We start from the raw sequence: 23983 nt of genomic DNA, 5'->3' as shown, positions 1-23983 counted from the left end.
CTTCTGGGTGGAGAGCATCACAGTCACCTGCCTCCGCTTTGCCCTGGGCCAGGACCATGAGACTGGGTTTCCCATAATGCACTTGTGTCAGTAAAAAGCTGCTGCATTTCTGATGCCTGGAAAAGTCTACTCTAATAGGATCTTCTGTAATGCTTGCAGGTCACTGGGTCACCACGGTGGGCACAGGCTGCATCGTCTGCCTGGGAGCCTAAGAGAGTATCTGACTTGGTGCCACCAGCCAGGAGCACAACGCTCAACTGTCACACCTGCCCCCTTCCTCTGCCTTCTGCAATGACCAGAGTAACCACACAGGTGCTTCCCACTGCCCCATACGTGTTCGGGTCACTTATTTACTTATTTACTCAGGCCACTCAAGAATCCTTAATTCACTAACGAGAAGATTACACTAATATTGGAGCTCGAAGATTGCCTTTAGCATTCAGGCAGGAAAGGCATTTTTAAATGACAGAAGGAGATGTTCCCTTTGCAACGTGGTATCTTTTCCCGGAGCCACTCCCCACCCCTTGGTCCCTCTGACCCTGCGTGGGGCTGGGTCAGATCCCCGAGTAATCGGGATCTGAGGAGCATTAGCCTCCACGTGACCTGCTCCCCTCCCACCCCGGTGTCCACAAACAAGCTGCCGTCTGCCGCCTGCTCAGGGCTCGCTGTGCTCGCTTGCATCCTGAAAAAGGCTCAGCCACTTCAATGTGTGTTTTTAAGTGGATTCCCAGGGGAGGAGAAAGAAAAATAAACCACCACCCCATGACTGGCAGCCTAGGGCCTGCATGGGCAGGGTAGGGAGAGAGATCTGGAAGCAGGAGGGAAATCAGCTCAAATCCCACTGTGACTCCTCACACTGTGCAGAGGCCTGGGCCCCTCTCTGCCTCCCACCCTCTGGATGAGGAAGATGTCCCTCTGCCACACTCTGGGGAGGTCACCAGCCCCAAGTTCCCGGCAGTATCTCCCCTTCAGCACCCAAAATGTCCCAGCTGGAGCTCCTGCATTCTGCACATGAGGGGACACAGCATGTGGCCACCTGGACACCCCCCCCCCAACAGCAGGAGTACCAGAGGGGACCCAAAAGTCCCGGGAGGTGAGGAGGATCGGCTCCTCCAGGCTCCTGATCACACCAGCCTCCTTCCCATGGGCTTTCAGGAAGCCTGAGTCCCAGGCTCCTGCTTGAAAAAAAAAAACAAACAAATGCACCCACAAATAGCAGTTTTTAAACCCAGAAGAAATCTTCCATGTGGTGCTTTCCATTTTCTGACGTTCCTTCAAAAAGAATTCCCTGAGTAAGGCTCAGGAAACCCCCTACCTGCCTCCACCCTTGGCTCCCTGGCTCAGTTTCCTGGGGTGGAGGGGCAGGGAGGTGCCCACCAGACGGGCCTGAGGGTGCAGCCCAGGGTTAGGCGAAGATTCCCAAGCTCAGGCTCAACCACCTGCTTCAAACCCCAGCATGGCCCCCTCCTGGCTGCAGGCCCTGGGGCTGAGAACTCGGCTGCTCCCTGCCCCCAATCTCCATCTTCCATCTGCCCGGTAGAGATCAGGGAAACACCAACTATGTGAGCTTCCTGGGGCTGGGACTCACAATAGCACCTCAGGCTGAAAACCACCAAAATGTTTTCTCTCCTAGGTCTACAGGCCAGCAGTCTGCAACCAAAGCTTCCGATCCTTCCGCTGCAGCCTCATCACTGTGATGTGGTTTCACATCTGTGTCTCAAAGCTCCATGTGCCTCTGTCTCACACACATGTGGCAGTAGTCCCCAGACTGTTCGGGATAATGCACCCCCCATTCTCAAGACATGTAACTCAACCACACCCACTGCTGCACAGGGGACACCCACTGTCTTCTCATATAAAGGAATAGTCCCAGTGCCAGGGATTAGGATGGGGAGGCTCTTCGGGGCCTCATCCCCCTGCCCCCACCCTACAGGACTGCTTTGAAGATGCAGTGGGCTTGGGCTCATCCCTGCGAAGTGAGATGAGAGCGAGGGCCACTGTCTGCCGGCACAGTGCCGCTGTCCTCATGACGGCTGGCTGTTATCAATATTCAGGGCTGGGTGGAAGAGCATTAATTCAGAGACTGAGAAGATGATTTTCATTTCCATTCTCCTCTGAGAGTTCCTCCAGGAGGAAGTTCAGGCAAGCAGTGGTCCTCACACCTTCCCAGCGCTCACTCGCCAGCCTCCCTTCTCATCAGAAGAGGCGGGGGCCCCAGGACAGACCAGAGCCAGAGCCAGCAGGTGCAAGCGGGAAGGAGGGAGGCTGGAAACCGTTAGATGCTCTGGCCTTCACTCTGTTCATTTTTAGGTTCCCTTCACCTAAGATGATAAAAAGATCCCATTTATGGTCATCTTATAAACTTTATTTATTTTTAGCCTACAGAAATATCTTTTAAAAGGAAAATGAGGGAGCCTGGGTGGCTTTGGTTGGTGAAGCATCTGCCTTCAGCTCAGGTCATGGTCTCAGGGTCCTGGGATCGAGGCTCCATGTTGGGCTCCCTGCTCAGCAGAGAGTCTGCTTCTCTCCTCTGCCCCTCCCATGCCCATGCTCATTTTCTCTCACTCTCTCTGTCAAATAAATAAAATCTTAAAAAAGAATAAAAATGAAAATAAAAGGAAAATGAGCCCATTGAGGAAAAACATGGTCTGTAATCACCTTGGCCAGACAACAAGGGCAGAAAGGTACCTTGACACTGCCATTACCCAAGAAAAGGGAGGGTGTGCATCCACCCAGCTCAGGATCTGAGCGAGGATCAGAACAAGGTGGCACCACACATGGCTTGCACCCCCCAGGTGCATTTGGACTAGGAACGGTCCAAATGGGAGAGGCCGCCTCCTCCAAGTCTGGGAAACGCTATGTGACCTCAATGTCCCCACTTCAGAAGTGTGAAGCAACCCACCCAGAGCCCACACTGTTAATTCTAAACAAAGACCAGATCCTGGGCACCTAGGACAGCTGAACCCCCCTTTCCACAGTGTCCGTATTTCTGGGGACAAAGGGGATATGTGCGCCCACTGGCGTTCCCATCACTGAGAGCCACAGAGATATCCTGGGAGTGGGGGGGCCGTAGGGCAGGCACCCCGCGGACCCTGACCCCATCTGCTGGGCCCACACGTCAACTGGTTGGCTCCCCCATAAATCACTGTTCCAACTGCTCCTCACTGATGAAAATCAACACAGACATTTGCGGCACGTCCCCCATGCTTGTGCCCTTAGCACCTGCCCACCGCCCCTCCCCTCACTGTTCTTCTGGAACGCCTAGAGCTCTCTAGCCAGCTGTGTAGGACGGAAGGAAGAGCTGCAGAGCCTCAGGCCCCCACAGCCTGCAGAAAGGTCCTGTCTTCCCAGTGGGTCTGCTGGGGACCCGTGGCGTGTGGCTGACACAAAGGGAGGCCTAAGCCAGTCTCCCGGGAGCTTATCAACCAGCACAGGTCACCCCCACACCCCGCCCACAGTGGCTGGTGCTCTCCCCATACATTGTAGGCAGTGCTGCCGCTAACATAGGAAAAATAAATAAACGCAGAAGCATCTATGAAAAATCTGGGCTGCCCTGCCCAGGAGACAAAGAGAAAACAAACCTCAAATGGTCTGTGCAATTGGCAGCTGCACTCAGGGCTGCTGAGACGGGTCAAAACGGGTGACTCCAGAATCTAAAGCCTGATTTTGACCCAAGCTAGGGCAGGGAGTCTGGGGACCTGTAAAGGAGCCGCTGCTCAGGTCAACGTAAAGGTGGGCATGTAATACGGAAGCCACGTGTGAGCCAGCCACAACGCCACCAGGCTCCTCTACAGATTACCTGTCACACGGACGCAACGTGGCTGTTCAAACATGCAGGGACCTTCTCATATGGTCTGGATTAGGGCCCTGGGAGTCTGCAAGCAGGAGGAGAGTGTATAGAAGATTACCCCACACACACACACCCCGGGCACAGGGCAAACAGAGCGAAGCACGTGTGAGAATGGGATCCTGTCATATTTTGGACTGTTGATAGTACCTCCTAATTCCATCATCATCTCACCGGCTAGTCTGTTTGGAGTCTAAAAACAACAGCAGGGACGCCTGGGTGGCTCAGCAGTTGAGCGTCTGCCTTGTGCTCAGGGCATGATCCCGGGTCTGGGGATCGAGTCCTACATCGGGCTACCTGCGAGGAGCCCGCTTGCTTCTTCTCCCTCTGCCTGTGTCTCTGTTTCTCTCTGTGTGTCTCTCATGAATAAATAAAATCTTTTTAAAAAAAAAAAGGAAAACAACAGTAATGATAGCTACCATGTATTGAATCCCCACGATAGGCCACGCCCTGTTCTGAATGTTGCACATCATTTCATCATTTCATTCTCCTCACTGTCATGATGCCCATCTGCTGCCTCCCCATCAGACTGAGCATAGTGGAAAGACCACTCTGCCGAGCGCTCTTCCTGAGTCAGCTCATAGATAACAACAGTTATCAATCAGTTACCTCTTTGTGCCTCTGTTTTCTTGTCTATAAAAGAGAGAAGGAGACCCATTTTATAGACAAGAAAACAGAGGCACAAATTGGTTAAGAAACACACCCCTGGCCACACAGCCAAGATCAGAATCACCAGTCTGGCTCTAGACTCTGCCCCCCAACCTGGCCAATGCCACCTTCTGAAAGCCATTTAGAGATGCTCGCTCATGAAGCTGATTCCTCTTGCAGATGCTGCAGGGAGAGAAGGGAGTATGTGGACATCCTTGGTGGTGGGCGGCCCAGCGGTTAGGGGAGTGGGCTCTGCCCAAAACACCACAGCTCATCTTGGCTGTGCCACTGTCAGGTGCATGAGCTTGGGCACAGGCTTCAATTCCCTGGGTCTCAATCTCTATCTGCAAGACACGGAGAAGGACAGCACCTGCCTTGTAGCATCATCCTGAAATTAGAGGAGTTGACCACCATGACACATTAAGAATGACGGAGAGGGGCTTCTGTAAACGTTAGCGTCATCATTAGTACCACTGTTCTTAATAGACTCCAAACAAACTACTCATTGATCAATGACAGATTATTAATAATCCACAATGGAATTATTCAAAAAATCCCCAGGGTGGCAAGACCGTATACTGATGTGTTAACAGAAGCCTCCTGCTCCCAGGAAGGCAGAGGGAACACTCTGGATCAGCTTGCTTATGCTCCACTTTGCTCCTGAAGGCCAAGCTGACCCCCAACACCTGTGCCCCACTGCACACTCCACCCTCCTCCTCCCCACATGGAATAGAAATTAACTGTGAAATCCTGAAATGAAAAACACCAAGTAACTGAATTTGTACTCATGTGACAAGATGAGCTTTTCCACTTGAGAAAAAGCAGGGAGCTGGAACAGCTGATTTGTAGGCAACAGAGCAGCCAAAGACCCGGCGCCTGTCACCTGCGGCCCCCGCCGGTGCCCTGGCTTTGCTCACTTCTCCCAACCCTGCCCTGCCTTCCACACACCTGTCAGGTGCTCGCCCTCCAGGGGATCCCAGCGTGGGCAGGAGGTGTCTATGCCTGAAGGATTCACACACACACACAAATAGGGACCACCTGGAGGAAGTGACAGAGACCACGGATGTCCACCCCTACCATGTGGGAGGGAAGAAGCAACAAGCCTTCTGCAGGTGGAACTGCACACATCACAATCCCTGGGAACTGAATAAAAGTTCCTGAGCTCAGGGCCCACTCAAGCATCTTAGAGCAGGTGCTTGGGGATGGCTGTGGGATCCATGTTCTTTAAATGAATTTATCGAGATGGAATTCACATACCAGTGAATTCACCCATTGGAAGTGTACAGTTCGACGTTTTTAGCATATTCCAGGTACACACCGCCATCACCACAGTCACCCTCAGAAGGTTTCCATCGCCTCAGAGGAAAACCTGTACCCTTTAGCTACATGCCCACGTCCCCCCAACTCTCCCAGCTCAGACCACCACTAATCCACTTTCTGTCGCTAGACATTTCACAAAAACAAAATCATGCACAGGCACCTGGGTGGCTCAGTTGGTGAAGTATCTGCCTTCAGCTCAGGTCATGACCTCAGGGTCCTGGGATCAAGTTCCGAATCAGGCTCCTCGCTCAGTGGGAAGTCTGTCTCTCCCTCTGCCCCTCACCCCTGCTCTTGCATGCTTTCTCTCTCTCTCTCTCTCTCTCTCTCTCTCTCTCAAAAAAAAAATAAAATAAATAAAATTTAAAAAAAAAAAACTCATTGGCCTCAATTGCTTCTTCCTCTCTGTATCTGAACACTATTTCAACAGACGGAGAGACCACACCTTGTCCTTAGGCATCAGTATTTTGTAAAAGATCCTAGAACAGCTGCTGCAAATAGAGCCCTATATAATTGCACCTATCTCTCCTGCCTCCCCCTGTTCCCCCTCCCCTCAGCTGAGTACTTCTTCCCAGAGTCAGTCTAGCTGTACCCGAGCCTCGTTCCCACTGACATGTGCCTTCTCCTTCTCTTCCCGCCCTGAATCTCAACTCTCCTCATGATGGCCACTGCCACCCCCTCAGTCTGAGCTGAAACCCCACCGTCTCACATCTGGGCCCCCCTGCCCTCTGGGGTCCACTCTGCATACAGCCCATCCTCTACCCAACAAAAGCCAGAAGGACCCTGCTTAGCCCAGGCAGGCCACACCGCTCCCCTGGTAACTTCTGATGGCTCTTATTCACCCTTAGACTTGGTCCTGCTTTGTCTCCACCTCATTGCTACCCCATCCTCATTACTGCCCTCTGGACAAGTTGGCCTGCATGCTCTTCCTCATCAGCCACACGTCTGCTCCCCGTGGGTACGTGTGGACCTCCAAGCTAGGCCCACCGGGTTGGAAACCCGCCCATTCAACCCCAGCTCTGTGACCTAGGAGGAGCCATATCTCTTTTACACCATCATCTCCTCTGTTAGACCAGTCTGAACAAACAGCAATGCCCACGTCTCCAAGCCTCGGTGTTGTGTAAAACGCAGGTGCATACAGCAATGCCCAGCCAACTGTACTGCTGCACTTGTTGCTTGAAGATCAGTTTACGAAAGTTCTCTGAGGTTAATTTTTGCCTGAGAAATGACCCAGAATGTGAGAGGAGAGAGGGACCGTACCCCAGGGTTGGGGGCTTGGGATTATCCAGAGTCTGGGGGTGACAAGTGCACCCAGCCCCTCCGGGGCTGCTGAGCACCTACTGTGTGCTGTTTGCCCGACAGTGAACACATTCAAGCAGGCTTGGTTTGCATGGCTGGGGGTGGGCAAGCAGAAATCCAAACGGACTCCCAATTCTCAAGTTGGGGTGTCTGGGGGAGAGGGTGCACTCTGCACTCAATGTCCAGAGAATTCAGGAGGAAGGGGCGGGGTCAAGGGGAAATTAAGCTGGCTGTCACCACGTCGTAATTTTGCCCAGCCACCAGCTCCAGATTCTCTGCTGAGGCCACTCTGCGCCATGGGAAACCCTGTGGTAAAATGCAGCCTCAGACCCTGGCTATGGTAGCCATGCATTATTTGAAACAATTGGGGCAAAAATGAAGCAGCCTATCTAAATGGTCATGAAGGATAAGTCAACTGAGGGACAGCCTCCATCAGAGCAGTGCCCCCTTTACAGCAAGTGTTTGCAGTTTCCCAAGCCTCGGAAACAGCAATGTGATCATGTTCAAAGTAAAATTTGTAACACAATTCAAACAAGGTGAGGACATAAAAATCCTCTCGGAGAAGAATCTGGAATAAAATGCCAATAATGACAGTGGTGCCCCTGGGTGACAGGACTATAAGCATATTGTTTGGTTATTCGTGCTTGTTTTGGACTTCCTAGCTGGCCCACAGTGAACACAGGCTACCTTCCGGGGCACAGAGGCAACGCTGACATTCAGGAACAGAACAAAACAGAGCCGGCTGAGTCGCAGAACTGTGTTGGGAGCAGGGGCCACGGACACAGGGCTGGGGGCCTGGGTCCCACCCGCAGTGGGTACCTGCCAGCTAGGCAGGCATCCCGAGCTGACCCTGGGCCCCAGAAAGGGTCCCCAACACAGCTCTCCAGGTGAGGGTCTTGGGGGGAGATGGCAGTCTCTGGCAAACAAATCTGTTGCCTCTTCCTCTATGGAGGCAACAACGTAGCCACGTGATGGGGGGTGTTTCTCCCTCTTGGAGGCGGGAAGTCAACAGTCCCCATGACTAACAGCACCATGAATGCAAACCAACTCTGTTGAACCAGCTGCAGCCATCAGTTCTAAATATTGTCATCACAGAGAACATGCTGGGTTTGGGCACCAGCAGCATCTAATCAGAGGGAATCTCACCGAAGTCCTACCACCAGATCCTCTAGATTAGGCAACATCTACAAGATCCACTTAAAAGGCCTTAAGTACAAAAGGAAGATAATCAGGTTTTCCTTGTGGAGGCACTGGGCAGGAGGCAGGGTAGGGCGGGGCAGGGGTGGGTAGTGGGGGGAAGGGGACCTTTGCATCTCAGACAAAGGAACCCCAAGGTCAATGCCCTGAAGATGAAGCTAACAATGTGCACCTCCTCACTGCTTTCCAGACGCTGAAGATCCTCGGGTGAAGGTTGGGTGCCAGTCCTTTGTCATCCCACCTGCCCCCAGGCAGCCCATCAGCACTGTCAGTACACGGTTCAATGAGAACAGGAGCCTGGAAGCCAACCTCCTTTCAAACATTCAGGACTTTCGCCCTGGTGTCTGTCCGGCTGGATCCTTCTCATTCATGGCTCAGCCTAAATGTCACCTCCTCCTTGAGGCCTTCCAGGATCACCCAGTCACAATATCTCAACACACTCTGTAAGAGAATAGTCTGCCTGGCTCTACTACTTCAGTTTGGTCATCTCTTCATTATGTTATTTATTCACCTACTTGTGGTCCCCTCACCTCCCCCCACCCCCATACGCAATTCTCATCTCCTTGACAGCAGGGACCTCATCTACCTCGTTCCCTGCTCTGTGCCTTGCACCTAAAATGCTGCTTAGTATTTAATAGTTACTCAAATGTTTGTTTGTTGACTGAATAAGTGAACGCACTGCCTTTGTCACTGGGCACACAGAGATAAATAAGTTACAACCACTGCCTTCTGGGAGCTTGATTCTAACGGGAGGACTGCCATAGTGACAGATGACCACACATGTTTGCTGCAGGCGAGGAGGAGACAGCACAGGCTGCAGTCAGAACCAGTGGGCAGGGAGCCAGCCTGGACAGTATACTGACCACTGGGTTTCCTCCGTTTGTTCTTTCAAAACAGTATTTACTGACCACCTACTATGTGCAAAATGCTCATCTGCTTGTTAAGACAACACTGTCCGCAAACAGGCCAATGTCAGATGAACTTTTGGACTTCCCTGTTCTGCCCATTTCTCCATAGGCCACACCACTCCAGACTGCACAGACTGTAAGGCCTTGGGGGTCCTGATGCAACCCTTGCCCTTGTGGGTGAGCAAGAAGAATAGATGATCTGGCCCTTAAAAGTCCAGGGGAGCCCCTACTTCTTCCATTTTTATGAGGTTCCTGGTCCAGTGAAATATTAAGAAATGTCGAAAGGCAGGGAGCCCAGGTGGCTCAATGGGTTAAGCGTCTGCCTTCAGCTCAGGTCATGATCTCAGGGTCCTGGGATCGAGTCCTGCATCAGGCTCCCTGTTCAGCAGGGAGTCTGCTTCTCCCTCTCCCTCTGCTCTCTCTCATTCTCTCTCACAAGTAAATAAATACATTTTTTTTTAAAAAAAAAAAAAAAGGAAATTTTGAAAGGTAGTGTAGAAATGACGGGTCAATTTTCAGGTACCCATTCCATGCATGAATACTTCTAACCCAGCACACCCAAGTATGCCTATTCAAAGATAAATATAGATTTCCTTTTTAAAGGAAAGATGGCCCCACATAGGCAAGGGGTCTGGTTACAGGGCACAGGTGTAAAGTTGCAGAGAAATGGCTATTCTTCACTCTTCTCAGAGGTTCTGGGTGCCTGAAAATGTGTCCTCCAAAGGCAAGGCTTAATTTGAGTCTTTGTCGCTATGAGGCTGGCCAGGCAGCCCTTGGACCATGAGGCGAAGGCCTCGTAACCCCTGAGAAATGCATCTGAGGAGATGCCAGCCCTTCACCTGGAGACTCACCCATCCCCACACCGTCTCCCACACAGCCGTGAGTTTGAAGTGGTTCTCAACCATCTTCAGGGACACCGGAGGAGGATGGCTGTCCAGGGGCTGGATAACATTGCACCCACAGCAGAACGTTGGACAACAGAGTGTTGACAAGGATGTGAGGAAGAGGACCCCTTTGCACAGCCAGCACGACGGGAAGAAGACACCCCGATGAAGCAGATGCATCCTTTCCACCCCGCCGTCCACTCCTGAGGCGCATCCCAGGATGGTTCTCACACAGGACCAAGGGGGATACATACACAGGGACTTGATGGCAGCGTGGTGCCCTTACTGGGGCCCGTGAACACTATGGGACACGTGCGGCACCTGGAAGTCACCAGCCAGAAATACACACAGCAACATAGATGGAGCTGGGGCCAGGGCACCTGGAAGTCACGTTCATCAGAGCATTTCCAAATACAGTAGCACAATGTAGTCCACAGACATGTGGGAGGGTCTGTGATGGAGAAGGCAAGTAGGTGGGATGGGTGGTAGACAAGAGGAGAAAGAGCCAGGCGACAAGAGAGAGGGAAGGAGTGGGGGGAGGAGTGTGGGTGGGCCAGAGGAAGGACAGATGGACTAAGGAAAGGACGAGTAAGGACCGCATGTTGGGGACCAAGGAGCGTGGTCAAGCCCGCCATGCGCACCCCCGGGGTCCCCTGTACCTGCAGGACTGACGGTTCTCCCCAACACCTGCAGCAAGTGCCAGAACAAGACCAGGCAGCTTTCCAGATGGGTGGAATTACAGACGGAAGATGGGGAAACAGGGGTCATGGCATCTGATTCCAAGGAAAGCAGAGAAATGAAGAAAAGAATTTTCTAGAAGCCGGCCTCAGCCAGGACAGACCAGTGCAGCCCTTCATGGGGCCCCCAGAGCCACAAAGACCTGGGAAAGGCCCAGGGAAACTCAGGGGTAAGATCCTTGCTCACTGTGGCTCTGAAAAGAAGCCACCGCGGCCCAGGGGACGTTTGAACGCTTGGGCATCTAGACCCACATGGGTGGCAGGCGCTGTGTTAGGGTCACACCTCACTCGTAACCCTCACCCCTCATCCCTCCCGAGAGGCTTAGGGTGCCTGCGGCCATGCTCAAACCCCAGCTCTCAAGGCGGGTCCCTGGACCGCAGCCTCGACGCCCGGACATTCCCCAGGCCCGCTCAGCAAGAGACTCCAGGTTTTCACCCGGCGACACGGATGCTCACCAAGTCCAGAACCAGAGCTCTAATTAAATTTCCCCCTTCTTTCCAAAAACGCAGGGGCGGGGCTGGGGCAGGAAAGCCCAGGGAGCTCGGGGAGAGCCTCCCGTTCGTCCCTCCCGCCCCTCCCGGGTCCTGCAAGCACATGCCGTCCTCTCCCCCATGCCAGCCACTTGCAGAGCAAGTGAAGGAAACAAAGTCACGGTGTAGACGGTCAGCTGAGGGGCCTCTTCCCTTAATGCTGGGACTTCACAGCACAGCCTGCATGTTGCCTCATCGGGGGAAGCTTTTGAAACTGTCCGCGCGCACAAGCATCATTGGGATGTGGCTGGGTCCCTGTCTCTGCAGCCGTGCTCGGGGAACTGGACACAGGTGCCTGGGGGGAGGCCGCCCCCGTAGTCTGAACACCTGCCCCGCCTGCCCCAGGCATGCTGCTCATGCCGACCTTCCCCTGACCCGCTTCGTCACCTTCTCAGAAGGAGCTGTGGTAAACAGCAGCTGCCAGCCACTTCCCTGAAGTCACCTCGAAATGTTCGGCTCCCTGCTGGGCACGGTGCCACGGGTCGGCCGTGGGCGCAGGCCCATCACCCCACCCTGCAGACGGGGCTGGCCTCCTGCCCGCCTCCCACACCATAGCCCACACCGGGTCACATGCAACAGTCCTGCCTGGAAGCCCTGAACTCAGCGGCGCCCACACAACACTGGGATATGAAGCCCCACGTATCAGTTACCAGCAGCCGGCCAGCCGGAAGCCAGTTCCAGGCAAGTGCAGCAGGGCTGGGAGAAAGCAGGGGGCCGGGCATCTGGGAGGGTTATTTCCTGAAGACCCTAGACTGTTCACCTTGCCAGTGGGGTAGTCTGATGTGCTTCCCTGCCCTGGGCACCTCATCCAAACTGCATGGGTGCCCCCCGCCACCCTGCAGACCTCCCCGAGGCTGGCTGGCCCTGCTGCCTCCTCTTCCTGCCTAACCTCCCATTCTCAGAGCCATGGCCCTTCTCACTTGGCCTCTCCCATCTGTACCATCCACCCCTGAATGAGACAGGGTCTCTCCCAGGAAGGAACAGATGCAGGAATGGGAGGTCTGCCCAAGGCCCTCCCTCCTCACTCACCCTATTGCCCTAAGAACCTGCATGGGTAAGGGGATCCAGGGAGCTCCATTGCCAGTCCCTGCAGGAATCCCCAGAAGCCCCTCCTCCCCAAGGGCCCCACCAACCTAGCTCTCAGCCCCACACAGTGGGGACAGCCAGCAGCCAGCATGGGGTCCCTGAGGACAGGAGCAAAGCTGCTTCTACAAAGGCCTGAGCCTCAGGAGAGCAAGCCGCACCCCTGCCCCCAACCTCCCCAGCTCACACAAACCCAACTTCCTCGCTGGCAGGTCTTCCTCCTGTGTAAACACGGCATTTCCAGGTGAAAATAAGACTTTCCGGGGAGAGCCTACCCCAGCCAGCAGCCTGCTGCGTGCACACAGCACACTTGCGCACAGGCACACGCGCACACACACACGCCATGCACATTCTGCTGGGAACATCTGTTTTGACAAATAAATCATTCAAGTCGGTCTACGGGACATGAATTGACAAATCCTTATCCTGCACGTTCCTCATTCGGTGCATATCACGTCTGAGCCCAGCTGTGAGCAACACAACCAACTCTCATTCTCTGGGCCCACACCCCCTTCCCCACGCCAGCCCCAGCCCCTGAAGACCTTCCAAAGCCCCCAGAGGCTCGGCTCCGAAACCACTGCTCACACACCCCCTCCACTAGAGCTGAAAAGGCAAGGCCCAGTGATGTCAAACTTCGCCCAGAGGGGCTTTTCTGGAAAAACCACTGGGGGCGGGAGGAGCAAGGAGGCCGGAGGGGCGAGGGGGTGGGAGGGGCGAGGGAACCTCCTGCTGAGAGCCCAGGCGGCCAGCCCAGCCCCTCGGAAACAGATCCAGGCGCAGGGAGCAGCCAAACCCGGAATAGTCTGGAAACATCCCTCCTTTCCCCGCGGCTCCCCTGCGCCAGGTGTCTTGCCGCCGGCGGGCGGGGCTACCTGGAACCCCAGCTGAAGGGCGTCCTCTAACCACTGGAAAATAAACTTTGTCGGGGCAAAGAGTTTCTGGCGACCGCCTGCCATCAGGCGCTGCGGCCCGGTGCGGGAAGGCGAAAGGAAACGCGAAGCTATTTTTAGGAGAAAAGATAAATCTCAGCCTACCTTAGGAGCGAGCGTGCCGGACTCGGAGGTTCACGCGCAGACAACTGCAGTCTACTGTGTCGGATTACAAACCGGGGGAGCGGGGAGGGAGGGAGGGAGGGAGGCGGGCAGAGGAGGCCGGGAGGAGGGGAGAGGCAGAGAGGGAGGGGGCAGAGGGAGGGACGCCGGCGTCGCCCTGCTTGGGTCCGGCTGGAGGCGAGCCTTGGTCTTCGGCAGGCAAGTCGCGGAGGCAGGGAGGGAAGCAGCCGCCATGCAGCAGTTGCAGAGCCTATGAAATGCCCGTGTTCCAGCGCGCACACACGCGCACACACGCGCACACACGCGCACACCCCAAGATGGCTCTCCCTCCCGCGGCTTCCTCTCCACCGAGCTGCTGCGGGCAAGTGCCAGGAGGGAAGAGCCAGGCAGGGCCGGCGGCTGGGGGTGCTCCCTGCGTGGAGCTGAGGCAAAAGATCTCCGGTGCTGGTGACCCAGGTCTGGGCAGCCAGGGCCCAGGGCGGCAGCCCCCGTTCCGCGTGGCCCCGTCAAGCCAAGAAACCCGAATGCCGCCCGAAATTAAGTGACCGTGTGGAACCACCCAAGCCATGGGGTGTTTACCCCCGAGCTGCCAGCATAAAACGGGAACAAAATGCCGCGTCCCCGTCCTCCCAGAACTTGGGGCTGCTGCACAGATGAACCAGCTCCCTAGCAACGCGGGCACACAGAGAGAGTGAAAGGCAGGGGGTGCGCTGGACCCCCCTACACGCACACTCCCTTCCCAGGAGAAGTCCACCATGTGCTACTTAGAGATGCTAAGTCATTGATCACAGCAACAGGAAAGCGGGGGGGTCGGCCCGCATACCCAACCTGTGGCTCTGAGGGATGCTGCTGACAATGGCCCATCCAGGAACCCACAGCAACGCTGCCCTTACACGCTGCCCGCAGCCCCCGTGCACAAACAAAAGGCTTCTTTGGACCTACTTCCTGATGCTCCTCAGATCAACAGACTCAATTCACAGGTTTCAAAATAACAAAGCAGGCTCATCCATAAAATCCAACACGTTCCTCCCCCCAAGTGGTTCTGTTTGTTTTAAATGAACACAGTGATCTAAAAGCTATGTGGCCACACAGAAACCTCATCCCAGACAACTTCCCTGTGACCACAGCAGGTGAGCTGAGCAAAGTGTTCATCACCAGGACTCCCCTCTGCTTCCCAAATACTGGGGCATCCAAATTCGCCTGCAAGCTGGAGGCTTCTCTCAGAAATGTGCTTATAAGCTCTGAGCATCTCCACTGAGCCAGGAGCTCTGTGCTGACATCAGGAGTGGATATGGGACCTCCCGTACTTCTGTCTCCCTCCTGCCAGCAAGCTGTCAGATCCCCACTACTGTGATGGGGAGAGGGAGGCACAGCATGAGCTGCCGAAGAGCAGTGCTCAGACTACCTCATGCACCTCTGTCCACAGCCTAAGTCACGATGGCCCAATGACCACCAATGGATGGACAGATCTGCAGAATGGGATCCATACAGTGGAATGCTATTCAGCCATCAAAAGGAATGAAGCCCTGACACCTACTACCACATGGATGACCCTTGAAAACATGATGCCAAGGGAAGGAAGGCAGATGCAAAGGGCCACATATCATATGGTTCCATCAATAGGAAATGTCCAGATGGAAAACAAATGGGTAGTGTAGTTGGCAAGGCATAGGAGGAGCCAGGAGTGAGGATGACAGCTGATGGATACAGGGTACCTATTCTCTGGGGGACAAATCACATAGGACCTAGATAGAGGTGGTGTTTGCACAACTCCATAATCGTACTAAATGCCACGGAATTATTCTTTAAAATGGTTGTTTGTTATGCAAACCTCATCTCAATAAAAAAAGAAGAAAAAGAAGATTATGAAAAAAGCACATGACCTGGGGCTCACACCAGCTAAGGCCCCAATCCTGCCTCTGGCCACAAGGAGGTACATCTGCGGCGTCCCACTCCCCCAACCTCCCCGCCACCCCTGCTTGGCAGCATCATACCTGCTTCCAATGGAGCAGCCACTTGGCTGGGCTGTTTCAGGGAAGCAAATAAAGTAGTTGACAGGAGAAAATAAAGCTATCCTCCTTAGAAAGGACCATTCTGCGAAATGACACGATTACACAGAAATGGCTTTCTACCCCAATTTCTCAGCAGGGGAACTAATGTTTAAAGCAATCCCATAGATCACAAGTGCTTCCTTTTCGAGATACTGAATCCTCCCCATGCCAGGCCATCACTGTCAACGCCTGCTCTGTTAACACCACAGATTGTTCTCCTAGGACTTCCCGTCCATGCATGCTGCTTACATAGGGGTGTCCGTGTAAGCCTCTTTAGTGTGCTGGGCAAGCCGAGGCCAGAAGAGGAAACCCATCCCTGCTGGGAGTCACACTGTCAAATCAGAAAGGAAAGGCCGGGATTCCATCTCTGGCACCATGCTCCAATTTCACAAATATCAGGTAAATTTTGTGCATGAGATGCTGGAAAATGTAATAAACCAGGGAGTTTTGCAGGGATGCCCTTAGGGAGCTATGAGGGGTAGCCTCACCCCCCTGCCCCTCAACCACCCTGCCTCTGTGAAGACCGAGGACATGTCCAACATGGAGGCAAGGAAACATCCAGTTCTTAGAGGTGGGCCCCTGGCCTTGGGACCAACTCCCTGGATGACACCAGAGAAGCTAGCCCCTTCTCTGACTGTCACAGGCAGGCAGTCCACTGGCCCCAGATGGAAAATGCACCACACAAAGGCTTGACTACTGATGAGCCTATAAGGCTATTGGAGGCTGCTATAAATAATGCACATTTACTTATGTGATCGTGATTGCAACGGGTGTTGCCAGATGTCAGAGACACCCCAGATGTGAAGCTGCATCACTGCCACTGAGGCCTCTCCAGCTGTGCGTTCAGAGAAAGCACAAACAGGCAGTTTCCACTTGGAACAGCTATTGGAGCAAATGTCAATCATTTATTTGGTTGCTGCCTGGTTCTGAGGGCTCAGCATTAAAGCAGTAGAGTCCACTCCCATCCTCCAGCTAATAATAGGTCCAGTGGACGCTAGGCACCGTGCTTCAGCACCTCTGTGGGCCCTGAGCTTAGATAAAGCACAGCAAGTTTTCCATGAGGCCAATTCCAAGGTCAGGACCCAGTGTGTCCACCGAGGTCTTTGCCAGCTATATTTGGAAGGCTGGAGTGCAGTGTGAGCTCAGCATGTGCTAGAAGCATGCATCACCCTGTCCATGAGGAGAAGGAACATCAAAAGCAGTAGAGGCAGGCAGTACTTGGAGATGATACTATGGTCCACAGGGAAAGCCACGTGACCCAGGAAACATTGCAAATGAGTAGGACAGCACAGCATTGCATAGCATAGAATGGAATAGACTAGAACAGAATTCCATGTATATTCATTTTTTAAAAAAAAATATTGTATTTAGAAAGAGCATGTGCAGAGGAGGGGGTGGGCAGTTGGAGGGAGAATCTTTTTTTTTTTTTTTTTTTTTTTTTTTTTTGGCGGGGAGAGAGAATCTTAAGCAGATGCTAGGCTAAGCCTGGAGCCTGACAAGGGGCTGGATCCCAGGACGCTGAGATCATGACCCAAGCCAAAATCAAGAGTCAGACACTCAACCAACTGAGTCACCCAGGCACCCCCTGTGTACATTCTGTAGTAGAATAGAAAAGTATACTATTCTTGTTACCAGCAAAAATAATTTATATAGTATTGCATATATGAACATGTAAAAATCAACAGCTTTCCTATATAAGAACAGCCAGTCGGGAAGTACAATGGAAAGGTGGGAAATCCCATTAAAATAGCAAACAAAAAGAAAAACATCTCTACAAATGATTTGAGTCAGAAATGTATAATACATATTTGAATAAATAGAGAAAGAAAAGAAGAAAATTGCATAAGGAGAAAAGCATACATTAGACTTGGATGGGATACTTACATTTCATCAATGCTCCCTAAATCAGCCTTAATTTTTTTAAAGATTTTTTTTTTTTTATGATAGTCACACACACAGAGAGAGAGAGAGAGAGGCAGAGACACAGGCAGAGGGAGAAGCAGGCTCCATGCAAGGAAACCTGATGTGGGACTCAATCCCAGGACCCCGGGATCATGACCTGAGCCGAAGGTACATGCTCAACCCCACTGAGCTACCCAGGTGCCCTAATCAGCCTTAAAATTTAACGTAATTACAATAAACATAAGAGCAGAGGGGATCCCTGAGGGGCTCAGCGGTTAAGCGCCTGCCTTTGGCCCAGGGCATGATTCTGGAGTCCCAGGATCGAATCCCACGTCAGGCTCCCTGCGTGGAGCCTGCTTCTCCCTCTGCCTGTGTCTCTGCCTGTCTCTCTCTCTCTCTGTGTCTTTCATGAATAAATAAAATCTTTAAAAAATATATGAGCAGGATTTTTTTTTTATCTTTGGGAGCTGATTCTAAACTTCATAATGAAAAAACAAGCACAGAAGTACAGCCTGGGCATTTTTTAGGATAAAAAAGAGTAATAAAGGAAGACTAGCCCTCTCAGACCTTAAAATATATTATCAGTAAAGGGGCCCCTGGGGGGTTTGTTGGTTAAGCAACTCTTGGTTTTGGTTCAGGTCATGATCTTAGGGGCATGAGATCCAGCCTGATCCATGTCAGGCTTCTTGTTCAGCACGGAGTCTGTTTCTCCCTCTCCTTCTGCCCCTCTTCTCTCTCTCTCTCTCTCTCTAAATCTTTAAAATAAATAAATAAATAATATATATATAATTTTATATATATAAAATCTGTGTATAAATAAATGTTTTTGGTCCTGCTGCATGAACAGATACATCAGTAGAACACACTTGGATAAATACATCCAATTATGTAGGAGAACTTAATATTTGATAAAGTGTAACTTCTAATCAATAAGAAAAGATTGATTATCCCACAAGTGATATTCAGAAAACTGGATAATTTTTAAAAATACTTTTACAGGGGTGCTTGGGTAGCTCAGTCAGATATGAGTCAGACTCTTGGTTTTGGCTCAGGTCATGATCCCAGGGGCCTGGGGGAGTCCACTTCCCCCTCTCCCTCTGCACCTCCCCACCCCTGCTTGTGTGCTCAATCAATCTCTCTCTCTCTCTCTCTCTCTCTCTAAATGAGACCTTCTAGAAGAAATCATGAAGAAGGACTTTCTAAGCAAAGAAGAAAACCAGAGATGATAGAAGGGAATGTCCATTGCATCTGACTACATGGAAATTTAAAACTTCTGCACAGTGAAAAAAATCCCATAAACAAATCAAAAGATAAGTCACAAACCAGGACAAAATATTCATAACACAAGTTGTAGACCCGGGTGTAGGTCCAGATTTTGTGAGGCTTGTAGTTCGCTCCATATGGGGAGTCCTGTTTAAGAAAAATAAAAACAAAAACAAAACAAAAAAAACACCAGTAAAACTGATACAAATATGGTGACTTATAAAGAATGAAAAAGTAAATCGCAACAAACTCACACTTTAAAAAGCTGATAAATCCCACAGACTAGCAAAATCCACAAAAGGGGCATTATGTTTTTTAATTCAGCATCTGACACACTTCCATAATACTTTTTTTTTTTAAGATTTTCTTTATTTATTTATGAGAGACACAGAGAGAGAGAGAGGCAGAGACACAGGCAGAGGGAGAACCAGACGCCATGCAAGAAGACCAATGAGGGACTCGATCCCAAGAATCCAGGATCAGGCCTCAAGCCAAAGGCAGACACTCAACCACTGAGCCACCCAGGCGTCCCTCCATAATACTTTCTTTTTTTTTTTTTTTTTTTAAAGATTTTATTTATTTATTCATGATAGTCACAGAGAGAGAGAGAGGCAGAGACATAGGCAGAGGGAGAAGCAGGCTCCATGCAGGGAGCCCGATGTGGGATTCGATCCAGGGTCTCCAGGATCATGCCCTGGGCTAAAGGCAGGCACCAAACCGCTGCGCCACCCAGGGATCCCTCCATAATACTTTCTAAAAAATGTTAGCTGCATAATCTTTGATTACCTCTGCACAATGACATTGTAATGTATTTTTTCTCTCTTGAGAGAATAGACAGAAAAATTCTTTCCCCAGCCTCATTGATCAAACTTTCTTCTTTTAAAGTTCTATTGGTAATTTAATTTTTTTCTTTAATAAATTTCCGTCACCTAAAATTATAATAAATGTACTTGGGTGTTTGAACAGGAATTTCAGGGAGTACATTTGAATTCTGAGAAATTCTATTTGATTTGATTACCATCTAGAAAAGTCAATTAGAGGGACGCCTGGACTCAGTGGTTGATTGTCTGCCTTTGGCTCAGGTCATGATCCTGGGGTCCTGGGATCCAGTCCCACATCGAGCCCCCTACATGGAGCCTGCTTCTCCGTCTTCTTTTGTCTCTGCCTCTCTATGTCTCTCATGAGTAAATAAATAAATCTTTTTTAAAAAGAAAAGTCAATTCAATCTCTGATGGATGATGTTTGTATTTGCTGGATTTCAGGGATAGTTCAGGCACGAGCACTTTCCTGGCCACATATTGGTGAGAATGGCATTATCCAAAAATCTTATTTTTGAGGGCTGGAAGGTATTTTCCGAGGACTGGCTGACTCCATCCACTGCAGACCTGTCGCCTCACCCACTACCATGCACCTCTAGCGCCAAATTCCACAAGATGTGTCTGTATCATGACATGGTCTTTGGCCATGCAGGACCATGAGGATAATTCAGTTATAAAGAGCGAAGTGTCCCCTTTCATGAAGAAGGAATCCCCCACCCCTCCCAAAGCCAAAGCCAAATCCAAACCAAACCCAGTGAAGGCCAAGAAAGTGGTGCTGAAAGGCATCCACAGTCACAAAAAAACAGAAGATCCTCACATCACCTACACTCTGATGGCCCAAGACATTGCATCTCCGAAGGGAGCCCAAATATCCTCGAAAGAGTACCCCCAGAAGAAACAAGCATGACCACGATGCCATCGTCAAGTTCTCCTTGACCACCAAGTCAGCCATGAAGAACATAGAAGACAACAACACATTTGTGTTCATCGTGGACGCCAAGGCCAACAAGCACCAGATCGAACAGGCTGGGGAGACACTCTATGACATTGACACAGCCAATGTCACCACGCTGACCTGCCTGATGGAGAGAAGATTGCGTATGTCTGACTGGCTTCTGACTCTGATGCTTTGGATGTTGTCAGCAAAATTGGGATCATCTAAACTGGGTCCATCTGGCTAAATCTAAATATAAATTTTTCACCATAAAAAAAAAAAAAACAGGAAGTCTTACAGGAAGTCATCCCATACCATGATGGCTAGTGATGTTTTATACCCCTAAGTGACAGAGAACTCCCTAAATGTATCCCATGAAATCCCAATTAAATGTAACCCAAGCAAAACTGCCTCTTAGTCAGATCTCAAAAATGCCCACAGCCTGCCTGAGAACACCAGCATGAGGAAAAGTCTCAACTGAAAGGTACAATCCTCTTAAATTATTGCAGTGAAAATAACTTACTTGAGTGGATTTTATGAACACATTGCTAGATCCTTTCCAGGGTCTTGTGAGGGTTCATACAAGTGAGAGTCTCAGAAAATTAAACTTCATTAGCTTCACAATAAATCTGCCTCTTGGGATCCCTGAGTGGTGTAGCGGTTTGGCGCCTGACTTTGGCCCAGGGCGCGATCCTGGAGACCCAGGATCGAATCCCACGTCGGGCTCCCGGTGCATGGAGCCTGCTTCTCCCTCTGCCTGTGTCTCTGCCTCTCTCTCTCTCTCTCTCTCTCTCTCTCTGTGTGTGTGTGTGTGTGTGACTGTCATAAATAAAAAAATAAATTAAAAAAAAATAAATCTGCCTCTTGACAAGCTAAGGACTAAATTGCTCCATATACAAAGAGCTCTTGTAAATCAATAAGACCAACAATCCAGTATAAAAATTGGCAAAGGATGTAGATCCACAGTTCAGTACCCTCCAATAAAAAAAAAAAAAAGAGGTGTGGCTGCAACACAATGTCCAATACATATTAAGTGGAAAAAAAGAAAAAAATAATAAATACTGTATGTATGTATTCCCTTGTTTGCATATAAAAGAGGAACACTTGATATTTCAGGAAGTTTATACACAACAGTAAGAGTGGTTGCCTCTTGAGAGAGAGAGGGACGAGAAACTAAGAATTGAGTATTCAAGATCCCACTTCCTTTGGCACAGTGTGAATATTTTCCATGTGCAGGTATTACTATACATTATAGTAATACATATACATATATATGTATTTTTTTATTCAAAGCACTATTATATAATAGAACCTATTGAACCATAAACCTAAAAGAGGTAAATTTTACTGTAATTAAAATTTAAAAATCATAGATATTTTAAGCAGTTACTGAGTGTTATTATATAGTATGTCATGGATATTATATATACACATATTAAATACATAATACATGTTAAATTAATACCATTGTGTGTGCACACACAGAAGACATACTGAAATGTGCCCATTATTTAACATTTGTTTTACTCTGGCTGCTGGACTGGGTGGGGATGGGTGATCAGAGTAGTAGAAAAGTCTGAAAATTCATGCCAGATTTAATGTGTGTCACTGTTACTATTTGCATCAGGTGCAGCTCGTAATCCTGCGTAAAATTGGTCTGAACACATCCAATTATACACGGTAGAAAAACACACAGAAAAGCAGCCTAAGACAAAAATGACACTTGAAAATCCACCAAGATAACACGCCACATTTTTTTTAATTTTTATTTATTTATGATAGTCACACACAGAGAGAGAGAGAGAGAGGCAGAGACACAGGCAGAGGGAGAAGCGGGCTCCATGCACCGGGAACCCGAGGTGGGATTCGATCCCAGGTCTCCAGGATCGCGCCCTGGGCCAAAGGCAGGTGCCAAACCGCTGTGCCACCCAGGGATCCCCAATACGCCACATTTCAAAACAGCAGGTTAATACCTATGTTCAGTTTGAAGCCAGACCCCAGGGGTCTGGGACCACACAGGGCCCCCTCACCCTGCAGGGATGTAGGGACGGTGGACACTCACACAGCAGGTGCCTGGCCCACCCTCCCTGCAACCAGCAGCTCCCTCTACACCCACCTCAATAGCCGCTCTGTGTTAGGGAAACCACGGTCCCCCAGGGGACAGTGGTGGGTCAGTGACTCAGAATGGCTGCCGGGTGAACCTCAGGCCACTGAAACTCTGCCTTAGGTCCCTAGTCCACTCGGACACCTGCTCGGAGTCATGGACTGAATGGCCAGCCAGAGAGGATGAGTATCTCCAAGCCCTCATCATCCGCCTAAGGACCATGCTGGTCTCTCCACTTAGATGTGTTGGCCGGAGGAATTGGGCAATCAAGAAGCCTTTACCAGCACTCACTGTGCCAGCAGCCCTGGGTGCTCAGGCCACGGTGGCAAACAGCTCCCCACTTTCCTGGTGCTGTGCTGGGGACAGGGAGGTGGCCAGGGGTGCGGAGGGTGAGCCCCCGCTGTTCTGGAGGCCCACCCTCAGAAGGTGACCAGGATCAGGACTTGGGCTGTGGGAGGAACTGCAGAGGCCCTGTGGGGCCACAGTCCAGGCAGTCAGAGCTCACTCTGAGAAACAGGAACCAGCAGAGGCTCCACACAGAAGGGTGTGACCTCGTGCCTTCTGCTGTCACTGGGTCATAGCAATAGTCTGGGGGCAGGAGGCCAGTCAACAAGAAAGTTGCTGGCTGCAGAGAGAACACAGATGGAAGAGAGGCTGCGATGTTGCTCTGGGCCAGGGCAGGGGCGAGGAATCCTAGGGGCAGTGGCACGGACGCAGTGGCTGGCACTTTCCCGGCATCACCATCAGAATGGCCCGAGGAGCAGAGACACTCCGACCCCAGCTGCCTGGCGCTTCTGTGGGAGCAGCCCGCAGTCCACACGCACCGAGACATAACATTCAAGCCCAAAGTTTCCAGAGACGTGGTTTCTCTTGTTTTATCTTTCTTCTGCTTAGCGCCTGTGTTTTTCTCAAGTCCCTTTAAGAACAAGCTGAGAGTTGTTTACAGCATTTGGAATTTCTCCAAAAGTTTATAGAAAGAATGGCTTGACGCCCAACAAAACAAAGCACTGGTGACCTCTTGGCGGGATTGTATTGGGGACATTTCAGGCCGTCTTGGGCAGCAATGAATCATTTCAGCTGCTCCTTGTTTGCTCACATCAAAAAAAAACTGAAACTATTTACCCCAACAGCTCATGGGCAGGAAGAGAGTCTTTGTGACAGGTGTCTTCAGTTGGTTGGGAAACTCCTATCAGGAATTTCAAAACTGTGTGCATCTTGGCAAGTGCAGAGATCATCCCAGCAGTGAAATCAGCATCAGCTTCCCTGCCTGCAGCCCAGGAAACCCAGCAATCTGAGGCAACAGGGGCTCATTCCCCCCAGACAAGGCTTTGGCAGAACAGCTTAAAATTTAAATCAGGGTTTGCAATGTCAGATGCCTAAGGGGACCCAGTGAGTTGATAAATGAACG

At 50.9% G+C, this 23983-nt stretch overlaps 1 protein-coding gene across 3 annotated transcripts in view; it reads right to left on the bottom strand.

Moving 5' to 3' along the window:
* RIMBP2 (RIMS binding protein 2) overlaps positions 1-13763 on the bottom strand; it is a 225363-nt gene extending 211600 nt beyond the window's left edge. For 2 of the 3 annotated variants that reach the window (XM_049101659.1, XM_049101656.1), the window contains exon 1: positions 13486-13763. The gene's annotated coding sequence lies outside the window, so the exon portion shown is untranslated. Of the gene's footprint in view, positions 1-10759; positions 10874-13485 lie in introns of all 3 variants that reach the window. The other variant, XM_049101658.1, reaches the window with a different exon arrangement.
* Positions 13764-23983: the final 10220 nt, after the last annotated feature.

This window comes from Canis lupus, chromosome 26 (genome assembly GCF_003254725.2).
Source record: "Canis lupus dingo isolate Sandy chromosome 26, ASM325472v2, whole genome shotgun sequence".
Classification (NCBI taxonomy): Eukaryota; Metazoa; Chordata; class Mammalia; order Carnivora; family Canidae; genus Canis; species Canis lupus.
Note: the sequence above shows the minus strand (reverse complement) of the source record. Positions and strands in the feature narration are given on the sequence as shown.